A 16,621-nucleotide genomic window follows, 5' to 3' on the forward strand; every position below is an offset into this window, starting at 1 on the left:
ACCCAAAGCATGGAAAGAAGCCAGATAGTTTTCTCCCTTCTAAGTTTATCTCAAAGTTCTTTTTTGTCAGGGGTTTTAGTTCACTTTGTGCCAATTTGTTCTTTAAATTTTGTGCTCTTCTATAGATTATTTTTAAAAAATCCAGGGACACGTTGCAGCAGAGCCACGCCCTTTTACAATTTGAATAGCTCCACCCACTCAGACCCCCAAAACAAGCTCAATAAATTCTAGTAGTATCATTTTGTCAGTCTGATTGCTTAAAGTGATAGGAAAGTCAAATTGGATCTTTAATAATTCAGATAGAGAATGTCATTTTTAAATTCCCTTCTACTAAGAAATTTAGTTTGTTATCTTGGGTACCTTGAAAAGAATATGTACATATCCTCAGCAACACATCACTGTTGATTGGTGGCTACATTTTTGTATTTTGTCATTGGCTTACCAGATGTGCCCAGCTAGCTCCCAGTAGTGCATTGTTGCACTGGTGGTGACTTTAACCATGTGTTTATCCCCTTTGGAGATTTAAAACACATGGTTTATATGGAAGCAATAGTGCAATAATAAAATGCTCCAACACACAAGCATTTACTTTTTGCACATTTATGTCTTTGGGAGCATCATCTTTGCAGATAGTGTGTTTTCTGATAGTTGTTGTATCCGGTACATGCATATATGCAAACATTAGTGCAATAATAAAACTGCTCTAATATATTAGATGATTTTCTTTAATGCGGGTTAAATTATCAAGCTCCTCCTTATCACCATTGTTACTCTCAAGCACATAAATGGCATAGGAAAAAAACCTTTACAGCAAGTACCAAACCAAGCAAGCGTTAACAACCCTTCGGTATCTGTATAGCAGGACACCACAAAGCACCCTAGTTCACATAGATGTTACACAGCCTGAAATTAGACAGTGATATAACTCAATATGGTAAAAACATAATTTATGCTTACCTGATAAATTTATTTCTCTTGTAGTGTATCCAGTCCACGGATCATCCATTACTTATGGGATATTAACTCCTCCCCAACAGGAAGTGCAAGAGGATTCACCCAGCAGAGCTGCTATATAGCTCCTCCCCTAACTGCCATTACCAGTCATTCGACCGAAAACATGCAGAGAAAGGAAAACCATAGGGTACAGTGGTGACTGTAGTTTAATGGAAAAATTACCTGCCTTAAAGTGACAGGGCGGGCCGTGGACTGGATACACTACAAGAGAAATAAATTTATCAGGTAAGCATAAATTATGTTTTCTCTTGTTAAGTGTATCCAGTCCACGGATCATCCATTACTTATGGGATACCAATACCAAAGCTAAAGTACACGGATGACGGGAGGGACAGGCAGGCTCTTTATACGGAAGGAACCACTGCCTGAAGAACCTTTCTCCCAAAAACAGCCTCCGAAGAAGCAAAAGTGTCAAATTTGTAAAATTTGGAAAAAGTATGAAGAGAAGACCAAGTTGCAGCCTTGCAAATCTGTTCAACAGAAGCCTCATTCTTAAAGGCCCAAGTGGAAGCCACAGCTCTAGTAGAATGTGCTGTAATTCTTTCAGGAGGCTGCTGTCCAGCAGTCTCATAGGCTAACCGTATTATGCTACGAAGCCAAAAGGAGAGAGAGGTAGCCGAAGCTTTTTGACCTCTCCTCTGACCAGAATAAACGACAAACAGGGAAGACGTTTGTCGAAAATCCTTAGTTGCCTGTAGATAAAAATTTCAGGGCACGGACTACATCTAGATTGTGTAGCAGACGTTCCTTTTTCGAAGAAGGATTAGGACACAAAGATGTAACCACAATCTCTTGATTGATATTCCTGTTAGTGACCACCTTAGGTAGGAACCCAGGTTTAGTACGCAGAACTACCTTGTCTGAATGAAAAATCAGATAAGGAGAATCACAATGTAAGGCAGATAACTCAGAGACTCTTCGAGCCGAGGAAATCGCCATTAAAAACAGAACTTTCCAAGATAACAACTTGATATCAATGGAATGAAGGGGTTCAAACGGAACCCCCTGTAAAACATTAAGAACTAAGTTCAAACTCCATGGTGGAGCAACAGTTTTAAACACAGGCTTGATCCTAGCTAAAGCCTGACAAAAAGCTTGAACGTCCGGAACTTCTGACAGACGTTTGTGTAAAAGAATGGACAGAGCTGAAATCTGTCCCTTTAAGGAACTAGCGGATAAACCCTTTTCTAAACCTTCTTGTAGAAAAGACAATATCCTCGGAATCCTAACCTTACTCCATGAGTAACTCTTGGATTCGCACCAATATAAGTATTTGCGCCATATCTTATGGTAAATCTTCTGGTAACAGGCTTCCTAGCCTGTATTAAGGTATCAATAACTGACTCAGAAAAACCACGTTTTGATAAAATCAAGCGTTCAATTTCCAAGCAGTCAGCTTCAGAGAAATTAGATTTTGATGTTTGAAGGGACCCTGGATCAGAAGGTCCTGTTTCAGAGGTAGCGACCAAGGTGGACAGGATGACATGTCCACTAGATCTGCATACCAAGTCCTGCGTGGCCATGCAGGTGCTATTAGAATCACTGATGCTCTCTCCTGTTTGATTCTGGCAATCAATCGAGGAAGCATCGGGAAGGGTGGAAACACATAAGCCATCCCGAAGGTCCAAGGTGCTGTCAAAGCATCTATCAGAACCGCTCCCGGATCCCTGGATCTGGACCCGTAACAAGGAAGCTTGGCGTTCTGTCGAGACGCCATGAGATCTATCTCTGGTTTGCCCCAACGTCGAAGTATTTGGGCAAAGACCTCCGGATGAAGTTCCCACTCCCCCGGATGAAAAGTCTGACGACTTAAGAAATCCGCCTCCCAGTTCTCCACTCCCGGGATGTGGATTGCTGACAGGTGGCAAGAGTGAGACTCTGCCCAGCGAATTATCTTTGATACTTCCATCATTGCTAGGGAGCTTCTTGTCCCTCCCTGACGGTTGATGTAAGCTACAGTCGTGATGTTGTCCGACTGAAACCTGATGAACCCCCGAGTTGTTAACTGGGGCCAAGCCAGAAGGGCATTGAGAACTGCTCTCAATTCCAGAATGTTTATTGGTAGGAGACTCTCCTCCTGATTCCATTGTCCCTGAGCCTTCAGAGAATTCCAGACAGCGCCCCAACCTAGTAGGCTGGCGTCTGTTGTTACAATTGTCCAGTCCGGCCTGCTGAATGGCATCACCCTGGACAGATGTGGCCGAGAAAGCCACCATAGAAGAGAATTTCTGGTCTCTTGATCCAGATTCAGAGTAGGGGACAAGTCTGAGTAATCCCCATTCCACTGACTTAGCATGCACAATTGCAGCGGTCTGAGATGTAGGCGTGCAAAGGGTACTATGTCCATTGCTGCTACCATTAAGCCGATCACCTCCATGCATTGAGCTACTGACGGGTGTTGAATGGAATGAAGGACACGGCATGCATTTTGAAGCTTTGTTAACCTGTCTTCTGTCAGGTAAATCTTCATTTCTACAGAATCTATAAGAGTCCCCAAGAAGGGAACTCTTGTGAGTGGAAAGAGAGAACTCTTCTTTTCGTTCACCTTCCATCCATGCGACCTTAGAAATGCCAGTACTAACTCTGTATGAGACTTGGCAGTTTGAAAGCTTGAAGCTTGTATCAGAATGTCGTCTAGGTACGGAGCTACCGCAATTCCTCGCGGTCTTAGTACCGCCAGAAGAGCACCCAGAACCTTTGTGAAGATTCTCGGAGCCATAGCCAATCCGAATGGAAGAGCTACAAACTGGTAATGCCTGTCTAGAAAGGCAAACCTTAGATACCGGTAATGATCTTTGTGAATCGGTATGTGAAAGTAAGCATCCTTTAAATCCACTGTGGTCATGTACTGACCCTTTTGGATCATGGGTAAAATTGTCCGAATAGTTTCCATTTTGAACGATGGAACTCTTAGGAATTTGTTTAGGATCTTTAAATCCAAGATTGGCCTGAAAGTTCCCTCTTTTTTGGGAACCACAAACAGATTTGAGTAAAACCCTTGTCCTTGTTCCGACCCGCGGAACCGGATGGATCACTCCCATTAATAAAAGATCTTGTACGCAGCGTAGAAACGCCTCTTTCTTTATTTGGTTTGTTGACAACCTTGACAGATGAAATCTCCCTCTTGGGGGAGAGAATTTGAAGTCTAGAAGGTATCCCTGAGATATGATCTCTAACCGCCCAGGGATCCTGGACATCTCTTGCCCAAGCCTGGGCGAAGAGAGAAAGTCTGCCCCCCACTAGATCCGTTCCCGGATCGGGGGCCCTCGATTCATGCTGTCTTAGGGGCAGCAGCAGGTTTCCTGGCCTGCTTGCCCTTGTTCCAGGACTGGTTAGGTCTCCAGCTTTGTCTGTAGCGAGCAACAGCTCCTTCCTGTTTTGGTGCAGAGGAAGTTGATGCTGCTCCTGCTTTGAAATTACGAAAGGAACGAAAATTAGACTGTCTAGCCTTAGGTTTGGCTCTGTCTTGAGGCAGGGCATGGCCTTTACCTCCTGTAATGTCAGCGATAATTTCTTTCAACCCGGGCCCGAATAAGGTCTGCCCTTTGAAAGGTATATTAAGCAATTTAGATTTAGAAGTAACGTCAGCTGACCAGGATTTTAGCGACAGTGCTCTGCGTGCCTGAATGGCGAATCCGGAATTCTTAGCCGTAAGTTTAGTTAAATGTACTACGGCATCTGAAATAAATGAGTTAGCTAACTTAAGGGCTTTAAGCTTGTGATCATGCAGGGAAGACAATAAACTTCTGACTGAATTTTTTGATGCATAGCAAAAGCACCTCTCCCCCTCACACATAACAGTGAGAGAGATCAGTAAACTGTCATAAATTAAATAAAACGACTGCCAAGTGGAAAAAAATAGTGCCCAAAACATTTTTTCACCCAGTACCTCAGAAAATTAAACGATTTTACATGCCAGCAAAAAACGTTTAACATTAATAAATTGAGTGTTATTAAAAAGCCTGTTGCTAGTCCCTGCAAATTAGGCTAAAGTTTTATGCATACAGTATAATTCCAGTGAAGTGCCATTCCCCAGAATACTGAAGTGTAAAATATACATACATGACAGCCTGATACCAGTTGCTGCTACTGCATTTAAGGCTGAGTTTACATTATATCGGTATGGCAGAATTTTCTCATCAATTCCATTGTCAGAAAATAATAAGCTGCTACATACCTCTTTGCAGATTAATCTGCCCGCTGTCCCCTGATCTGAAGTTTACCTCTCCTCAGATGGCCGAGAAACAGCAATATGATCTTAACTACTCCGGCTAAAATCATAGAAAAACTCAGGTAGATTCTTCTTCAAATTCTACCAGAGAAGGAATAACACACTCCGGTGCTATTATAAAATAACAAACTTTTGATTGAAGGTATGAAACTAAGTATAATCACCACAGTCCTCTCACACATCCTATCTATTCGTTGGGTGCAAGAGAATGACTGGGAATGGCAGTTAGGGGAGGAGCTATATAGCAGCTCTGCTGGGTGAATCCTCTTGCACTTCCTGTTGGGGAGGAGTTAATATCCCATAAGTAATGGATGATCCGTGGACTGGATACACTTAACAAGAGAAACTGCGGACAACTGTGTTGGGGCTGCTGGAATGGAAAACAATATATGCCAATATACTGAGGATTTGTTTGTTTTTTGTTTTGCTTAAAACACTATTGAAAGTTTCACAAGTAGGTGGCATTTTATGAGGTAAATTGCCATTTTTTATCTTTGCTGCAACAGTGATTGTGGACAGTAGGTTAATAGATCCCAAAATCCACCAGTAAATCTGGATTTATTTTATTTTTTGTATGTTCTGTAAAGTCCAGTGCCAGCACATGAAGAGCTTTATATCTTAAGCCCTTGCTAAGCAAAGCCTTAGTGTATAAATGGGGGAAAATAGACATGTTCCAAACTGCAACACAATTGAGATGCCTGGCTTCATCACCCCTTGTTTCCTACCCCTCCCTGGTATTGTATATCACATGGCTCCCCCTTACCCCTCCCTGGTATTATATATCACATGGCTTCCCCTTACCTGATAACACACTACTAACCTTCAGTGTAACAGATGAGCACACATACCTACTAGCATTATATAGATATGATATATATCTCATGCTTCCCCTGGCATTATATATCATATGGCTGCCCCTTACCTGATAACACACTGCTAACCTTCAGTGTAACAGATGAGCACACATACCTACTAGCATTATATAGATATGATATATATCTCATGCTTCCCCTGGCATTATATATCATATGGCTGCCCCTTACCTGATAACACACTACTAACCTTCAGTGTAACAGATGAGCACACATACCTACTAGCATTATATAGATATGATATATATCTCATGCTTCCCCTGGTATTATATATCATATGGCTGCCCCTTACCTGATAACACACTACTAACCTTCAGTGTAACAGATGAGCACACATACCTACTAGCATTATATAGATATGATATATATCTCATGCTTCCCCTGGCATTATATATCATATGGCTGCCCCTTACCTGATAACACACTACTAACCTTCAGTGTAACAGATGAGCACACATACCTACTAGCATTATATAGATATAATATATATCTCATGCTTCCCCTGGCATTATATATCATATGGCTGCCCCTTACCTGATAACACACTACTAACCTTCAGTGTAACAGATGAGCACACATACCTACTAGCATTATATAGATATGATATATATCTCATGCTTCCCCTGGTATTATATATCATATGGCACCCCCTTACCTTATAACACACTGCTAACCTTCAGTGTAACAGATGAGCACACATACCTACTAGCATTATATAGATATGATATATATCTCATGCTTCCCCTGGCATTATATATCATATGGCTGCCCCTTACCTGATAACACACTACTAACCTTCAGTGTAACAGATGAGCACACATACCGACTAGCATTATATAGATATGATATATATCTCATGCTTCCCCTGGTATTATATATCATATGGCACCCCCTTACCTTATAACACACTGCTAACCTTCAGTGTAACAGATGAGCACACATACCTACTAGCATTATATAGATATGATATATATATCATGCTTCCCCTGGCATTATATATCATATGGCTGCCCCTTACCTGATAACACACTACTAACCTTCAGTGTAACAGATGAGCACACATACCGACTAGCATTATATAGATATGATATATATCTCATGCTTCCCCTGGCATTATATATCATATGGCTGCCCCTTACCTGATAACACACTGCTAACCTTCAGTGTAACAGATGAGCACACATACCTACTAGCATTATATAGATATGATATATATCTCATGCTTCCCCTGGTATTATATATCATATGGCACCCCCTTACCTTATAACACACTGCTAACCTTCAGTGTAACAGATGAGCACACATACCTACTAGCATTATATAGATATAATATATATCTCATGCTTCCCCTGGTATTGTATATCACATGGCTTCCCCTTACCTGATAACACACTGCTAACCTTCAGTGTAACAGATGAGCACACATACCTACTAGCATTATATAGATATAATATATATCTCATGCTTCCCCTGGCATTATATATCATATGGCTGCCCCTTACCTTATAACACACTGCTAACCTTCAGTGTAACAGATGAGCACACATACCTACTAGCATTATATAGATATAATATATATCTCATGCTTCCCCTGGCATTATATATCATATGGCTGCCCCTTACCTGATAACACACTACTAACCTTCAGTGTAACAGATGAGCACACATACCTACTAGCATTATATATATGATATATATATCTCATGCTTCCCCTGGCATTATATATCATATGGCTGCCCCTTACCTGATAACACACTGCTAACCTTCAGTGTAACAGATGAGCACACATACCTACTAGCATTATATAGATATGATATATATCTCATGCTTCCCCTGGTATTATATATCATATGGCACCCCCTTACCTTATAACACACTGCTAACCTTCAGTGTAACAGATGAGCACACATACCTACTAGCATTATATAGATATGATATATATATCATGCTTCCCCTGGTATTGTATATCACATGGCTTCCCCTTACCTGATAACACACTGCTAACCTTCAGTGTAACAGATGAGCACACATACCTACTAGCATTATATAGATATAATATATATCTCATGCTTCCCCTGGTATTATATATCATATGGCACCCCCTTACCTTATAACACACTGCTAACCTTCAGTGTAACAGATGAGCACACATACCTACTAGCATTATATAGATATAATATATATCTCATGGCTTCCCCTGGCATTATATATCATATGGCTACCCCTTACCTGATAACACACTACTAACCTTCAGTGTAACAGATGAGCACACATACCTACTAGCATTATATAGATATAATATATATCTCATGCTTCCCCTGGCATTATATATCATATGGCTGCCCCTTACCTGATAACACACTGCTAACCTTCAGTGTAACAGATGAGCACACATACCTACTAGCATTATATAGATATGATATATATCTCATGCTTCCCCTGGCATTATATATCATATGGCTGCCCCTTACCTGATAACACACTGCTAACCTTCAGTGTAACAGATGAGCAAACATACCTACTAGCATTATATAGATATAATATATATCTCATGGCTTCCCCTGGCATTATATATCATATGGCTGCCCCTTACCCGATAACACACTACTAACCTTCAGTGTAACAGATGAGCACACATACCTACTAGCATTATATAGATATAATATATATCTCATGCTTCCCCTGGCATTATATATCATATGGCTGCCCCTTACCTGATAACACACTACTATCCTTCAGTGTAACAGATGAGCACACATACCTACTAGCATTATATAGATATAATATATATCTCATGGCTTCCCCTGGCATTATATATCATATGGCTGCCCCTTACCTGATAACACACTACTAACCTTCAGTGTAACAGATGAGCACACATACCTACTAGCATTATATAGATATAATATATATCTCATGCTTCCCCTGGCATTATATATCATATGGCTGCCCCTTACCTGATAACACACTGCTAACCTTCAGTGTAACAGATGAGCAAACATACCTACTAGCATTATATAGATATAATATATATCTCATGGCTTCCCCTGGCATTATATATCACATGGCTTCCCCTTACCTGATAACACACTACTAACCTTCAGTGTAACAGATGAGCAAACATACCTACTAGCATTATATAGATATAATATATATCTCATGGCTTCCCCTGGTATTATATATCACATGGCTGCCCCTTACCCGACACCTGACAACACACTGCTAACCTTCAGTGTAACAGATGAGCACACATACCTACTAGCATTATATAGATATAATATATATCTCATGCTTCCCCTGGCATTATATATCATATGGCACCCCCTTACCTTATAACACACTGCTAACCTTCAGTGTAACAGATGAGCACACATACCTACTAGCATTATATAGATATAATATATATCTCATGCTTCCCCTGGCATTATATATCATATGGCACCCCCTTACCTTATAACACACTGCTAACCTTCAGTGTAACAGATGAGCACACATACCTACTAGCATTATATAGATATAATATATATCTCATGGCTTCCCCTGGCATTATATATCACATGGCTTCCCCTTACCTGATAACACACTGCTAACCTTCAGTGTAACAGATGAGCAAACATACCTACTAGCATTATACAGATATAATATATATCTCATGGCTTCCCCTGGTATTATATATCATATGGCTGCCCCTTACCTGACACCTGTCTACACACTTCAACATAACATAAGATCACAGATAAGGTTTCAGGAGAAAAAACTAAAAAACTTACATACAGTAAGCAATGAGTAATAATACAAGTCACAGCAAACTCTGTGGTGGGAGTACTGCACTGAACGCAATATTATTAATCTTAATACAGGCTGAACTGAACATGGGGCAGGCTTAAAGGAACTGAAAACTCAAAATTTGTCTTTTAAGATCTAGGTAAGAACATACAATTTTAAACCACTTTCCAGTTTACTTCTATTATCAAATGTGCTTCATTCTCTTGGTATAATTTGTTGAAGGAGCAGCAATGCACTACTGGTTTCTAACTGAACACATGGGTGAGCCAATAAAAATTGTCATATATATATATGCAGCCACCAATCAGCAGCTATAACCTAGGTTCTTTGCTGCTCATGAGCTTACCTAGATAAACCTTTCAGCAAAGGATAACAAGAGAAGGAAGCAAATTAAAAAATAGAAGTAAATTGATAAGTTGTTTAAAATTGTATGCTCTGTCTAATACATGACTGTCTTTTTATGACTTTACTGTTCTTTAAAACTGTCTTTTTATTTGCATGCTTTCTGAGGCACCAGCTCCTGTAGTATATACAGTATGTATATGCATTTTGTGATTGGCTGATGGCTGTCACATGATGTAGAGTGAAGGAAAATATAACTGCAATCTGTCAGATAAAAATCTACTACTTATTTGAAATTTAGAGTGATTTTGCATTGTCTTTGGTATAATACCTTTATTGATTATGCAAAAACACTGCTTTATTATACCTAGTTCTAGTTTTAGAAGTGTTTGGTGATGCTAGGTTAAATTGTCCAGCTCCTGCTTCATGACATGAAATATTTCCTTTCATGATTCATACAGAGAAATAAATTTAAAAAAAGTTTCCAATTTACTTCTATTATCAAATTTGCTTCATTCTTCTGTTATTCTTTGTTGAACATATATCTGGATAGGTAGCGTACACATGTCGGGGACACTACAAAGTAAATAGTGCCGTTATCTAGTGCTCTTGCTGGTGTATTACATTCTTGCAAAATTGCTGCCATATAAAGCTACAGACACATGCACACTCCTGAGCTTACCTTCCTGCTTTTTAACAACGGATAACAAGAAAATGAAGAAAATTTGATAATAGAAGTAAATTAGAAAGTTCTTTAAAACTGTATAATCTATCTGACTCATGAAAGAAACATTTTGGGTCTTATGTCCCTTTAAAGTCTGCTAAGTAAAACAAATAATCAAACTAAAGCACCCACAATACTATATTTTATATAATTTTGTATGTAATAATCATAATATTTATTTGTATATCTTATGTGGTTGTTTACATTAAGTGGTATATATTATCAATTCAATGTAATTTTATTGCTCATATTTAGAAACTTATAGTGCTACTATGCCCTCTATGAATATTTTTAAATTTGTTTCCCTTTAAGGACCGACGTTATTGGTCCAACAAGTGGGAGTGTGTTCGTCACACCATTCATAAAGAGCACTGCATCATTCTGACTCTTTACTCTTGAGAAAGTCCCGCTGTGTCGGGATGAAACGCGTATAGAAACTCCCCCTTATTGACCCTGTGAGGCCACCGTAGTTCCCGGTCTGCAGTTGGGAATTTAACATTTTTTGGGCCGAGGGTTATTGCATTATCCTGCAATCTATGTCTCTTGCAAGTTTGCTGGTATAGTTCAGCCAGCTCAGACTTTCTATCAAACGGACTTTGACAACAACATTACTTGCCCAGACCGGGTCTCACTGACATCAGCCCAGGACTGTTGGAGTGTTTTGAAGAGTTTTGAAGCTGCTTGCTGAGTCGTTGCTTTTGGGATAAGTTTCATCAATGATTCGAACACATTGTGTTCAATGCTAATTTTAATTGTCTTTCTTGTGAGTTGCCACTTTATTTGTGTGCGCATATATTAAAGAATTTTTACTCTGCATTTGAGTCTGTGCTCTTCTCCTCTTTTTCAGATAAAGCACCCAGGAGCAGTGCATTGCCGCTCCAACAATATGACTGGTGAGCCATCCAGGAGCAGCATCATAATGTATAACAATAAATGTGATTACATATAATATCTGTCTTTATTATATGAGTCCTTACAATGGGAAAGTCAAATAAACATTATATTGAAGCCAAATTCTTAAAGTGATGTGAAAACCAAAGTTTTTTTTTTATTTTAAGATTCACATAGAGCATATACATTTTAAAAAACTTTCTAATTTACCTCTATAGCAAAAATGCACTACTGGGAGCTAGCTGAACACACAGGTGAGCCAATTACAAGAGGCATATATGTGCACCCACCAATCAACAGCCAGCTCCAGGTAGAGCATTGCTGTCCCTGAGACCCCTAGATGTTCTCTTAAAAAAAAAAGGAAAGTTATTTAAAGAGATGTTTAACAGTCTGTCTCATTGCTGTAATAAAAAAGCACTAAGCCATTGTTTATACTTAATAGAAATCATTGCAATATGTATTATCCATTTAAAGGATTTTACCGTTTATTTGTTACACTAAATTTGTGCTTCCTGTCACAGCCCTACAAGGAGGAGGAGGGCTTTGCAGGAAGTTTTATCGTAGCCTGTCACAAAAAGTCTAGGCTAGTTAATAGATTAGATAACAGGAAGTAAGAAAAAACACTTACCTGCTCCACTATCCGGCATGTAGTTATATATACAGTTACAAGGTTTGAGAAGACGCAGTTCTTCACACAGACCTTTGAAAAAGATAGAACAGAGTAGCCAACTCTGGCTTTCTAAACTAGGGCAGCAATTGTTAGGAAAACGCAGTAAGTACCTCTTTACAAGTTACTAACTGCTTTAAAGCCACCACTACCCAACTGCAAGGAATGAAGTGGAATACGGCTATACCCCAAAACTTGCTTGTAGATGAAATCAACATTTTTCTTCAGACACCTAAACTTCACCTCCTCCATGCACCGAAGACAAAGAGAATGACTGGGGGTTGTGGGTAGGGTAGTGATACTTGGCAGTTTAACTGTGGTGTTCTTTGCCTCCTCCTGCTGGCCAGGAGTGATATTCCCAACAGTAATTACTCAAGCCGTGGACTCACCATATCTTAGAAATGTAGGTTTTGAAAATCCTCTGGAAAAAGGGGCTACACTGAGAAATTTTAAGTGTTAATTTTGCAAGAAAGCAAGTAAGTTATTTGCTGTTTTCTACACAATCTGTTTCTTTTTATTTTCACTTTTATTTAACATATTTTTTTTACAAAAGGAGCACGGTTTAATATAATTTTAATCCTTTGAGTGCTAAGCCATTTTAAACATACCATACCTAAAACAATTTAAAGCTTTTTATCCCACTACCATTTGAAAGAGCAAGTCTTATTTGGAAAAGCCAATCAGGCTAATAATGGCCCTTTAAAATTATAATATCACATAATATTGGACGAACACTTTTATTCAGATATCTGAAGAATTGTTTACAGATTATCAGGTATTTGACATTCATTTTGTGAGATTATATATTTTATGTATTTATATGGATACTTGTATATGAGGATGGATGGAAATTGCTACAAATGACAATTACCTGCACTGCATGTGGAGATGAATCCCAGACTTAGAGAAATATACTTAGTCAGACAGAATGACTTGAAAGTAAATCTGGACTCAATATTATATTATTTGTAGCACATATGGATTTTGTTAACCCTTTAAGGACACAGCTTTCAGTTTGCTCAATTGTTTTATGACGGAAAAATTCCGTCATATGTCCTTAAGAGGTTAAAATGTACCTTTTATTTATATACGGCTAAAATAGTACAACTATATTTAATAATAGAATTATCTTAGATATTCATACATTAACTATTTCAACTAAAGTTAAAAACACATTCAATTAGCATTGAAAAATAAATCACAATGGATAAACTATGGGCGCGATCCGATATAGGTCGTAGTTTTCGGCGCAAGCGAGGTAACCCGCGTCGCCCGCAGTTTCAGCTCGCAACTCGAGCTATCCAATATTCACCGCCGTCAGATGCTAAACTGGCGTAAGTGAGAAAAACCGACGAGCAGGCAAAATGTGCGCAAATACACCTTTTAGTCGTCGCAAGTACTTGCGCCTGTTTTTTGTTCACGTAAAGTCTAAATAAAGTGTAGTTTTATGCAAATTAGCCTACGACTCGTAAAAAATAACGCCAGTTCTAAGAGATGCGCCACGTAATGACGAGATTCAAAAATCATACTTAAACACCTGCGCAGCCGCCATTTCTTTAGTGTGTTTGGTTGGTTCTTGGAGCTACAGCACACTACAGCGAGTATAGAGATTAGTGGTAAGAGTAGTGAGAAAGGAGCATTTCATCAAGTTAGTTAGGTCGGATTGTTGGTTGGATTGTTAAGCCAGTACATTTACTTACACTTTTTTTCATATTGCACACATTTTGCATACACACATATACAAAATACACAACACTTTTTTTTTATAACACCCAACACTTTTTATTTATCTTTTACAGTTTGAAAGGCTGAGTGTCTGGTTGTGATTGTGTGTGATTGAAGTGGGAGTGAGTGTGAGTGTGTGAGTGTGTGTAGTGTGAGGATGTCAGGGAGAGATAGGGCTGGGGGGAGGAGGGAAGGGGAGTCGCAGGGAGAGGATTATGTACAGGAGGAGCAGCAGGGTCCCCGTCAGGGAGTGAGCGGAGTGGGGAGAGGGAGAGCCAGAAGGGAGGATGGGAGTGGGGTTGCCCAAAGGCCAGGCACACTGAGAAGAGGGATAGAGGGTGCACATGGGGATAGAAGGGGGGGAGGAGGGAGAGGATAGGGAGGAAACCCACACCAGGGACATCCCAGGGAGGGAGCCAGGCAGCCCAGGACGAGGAGCGTATGAGGTGTCCCAATTTCAGTTTTGCCGAAAACCTCGCTCTCGTCCAGGCTGTCCTGGAGAACCATAATGCCCTCTTTGGACAAGAGAAGGGCAAAGGAGTTGCCCGGAGGCGTAAAGATGCTTGGCAGAAGGTGGTGGAGGCCGTCAATGGTGTGTCCCAACAGAGGAGGAATGTTGACGGCCTTAAGAAGAGATGGAATGATTGCAAGAGGAGAGTAAAGGAGAGGATGGGCCAGGAAGCAATCTCCCAGAGGGCAACAGGAGGTGGGCCTCACTATGAGGCCGAATACAATGAGTGGCAGGAGCTCATTCGTAGGTCCCTGAGCCTCACAGCAGTCCGTGGACTTCCAGGGGCTCGTGACTCAGGGACTGCAACATCAGCACAGCATGCTGGTGAGTAACATCCCACACACTAGTATAATATGTATTTGAGTTATAACATCCTATATTGTCACACATTCATGTACACAATGAGGATCATGGTATTTTGATTACTAACAACTAAATATACAATGATATTTAACATTAAAGGGACATGAAACACAAATAATTTTTTTCATTATTCAGATAGAGAATACAGTTTTAAACAACATCAAAATTTACTTCCATTATCTATTTTTAATTATTATTTTGAAAATCTTAGTTTATTAAATATCAATGCACATGGGTGAGGCAATCACACGAGGCATTGATGTACAGCCACCAATCAGCAGCTTCTGAGCCTATCTAGAAATGCATATCAGCTAAGAATATCAAGATAATGAAGCATATTAGCTACTGGAAGTAAATTTTATTTTTTTTTAAATTCCATGCTTGGCTAGCTGAATCATGAAATACTAAATATGGTTTGCATGTCCATTTAATGCTACTTAACACATTGAAAATCATGATATGAGGTAGAATAGTGAAATACTAACATGTCTCAGAGTAACACAGGCCACAAGCCACATGTAGACCTTTCAGTAAATGGACACCATAGTCATCACAACCATAGTGTCACTTAAAGAACACATTTTCTCCATCACTGACATGTACACAGAACTATTGTATGAAACACATACATGTATAATTAGCATATTACAAACCCTCATATCACAAATCTCAATGTGCACATGCATGTTATAGAGTTTGACATGAGAATGTGGATAGGCCTTAGCATGTAAATTGTATGCCCACATGGATAGATATGTGACTGTACTAATCCCTCTCATCATTTGACTCCTCCACAGAACCTCCAGTCACCAGGGTGCCTACGCCCATGAATCCCCCAACACCGGTTCTAAATATATGTCCACCACAACCACCGGTACAGATAAGACAGCAGGAGTATGCCAGGCATGACATGGCTTGGACTGCGTCTATCGAAAATCCACATATCATGCCACCTGCATTAGAGGAGGATACCTGGCAGGAGCCCTGGCACGAGGAATATTCCTATGGCTTGGAGGGGGAGCCCCGCCAGCCCCAAAGGGTAGATGTATTTACCCCCCCCCCCCAAGAATATCAGGGCACTACAGGAGTATACCAGCAGGCTGAGTGGATGCACACCAGCGGCCATTGGGACTATCGGTCCATCCCGACATCTGGACCATCATCTTCAGTTGGAAGGGCTCCACCAACTGTAATCCATCGCCCTGCACCTCCAGCTCATATTCCTGTGGCTGCACCTCCAGCTGAGATATCTGTTCCTGCACGTCCAGCTGCTGTTTTGGTTCCCGCACCTCCAACTGAGGTTATTGTTCCGGCACCTCCAACAGAAGTTATTGTTCCGGCACCTCCAACTGAGGTTATTGTTGCGGCACCTCCAACTGAGGTTGTTGTTCTGGCACCTCCAACAGAAGTTATTGTTCCGGCACCTCCAACTGAGGTTATTGTTCCGGCACCTCCAACAGAAGTTATTGTTCCGGCACCTCCAACTGAGGTTATT

This window comes from Bombina bombina, chromosome 1, assembly GCF_027579735.1.
Source record: "Bombina bombina isolate aBomBom1 chromosome 1, aBomBom1.pri, whole genome shotgun sequence".
Taxonomy (NCBI): domain Eukaryota; kingdom Metazoa; phylum Chordata; class Amphibia; order Anura; family Bombinatoridae; genus Bombina; species Bombina bombina.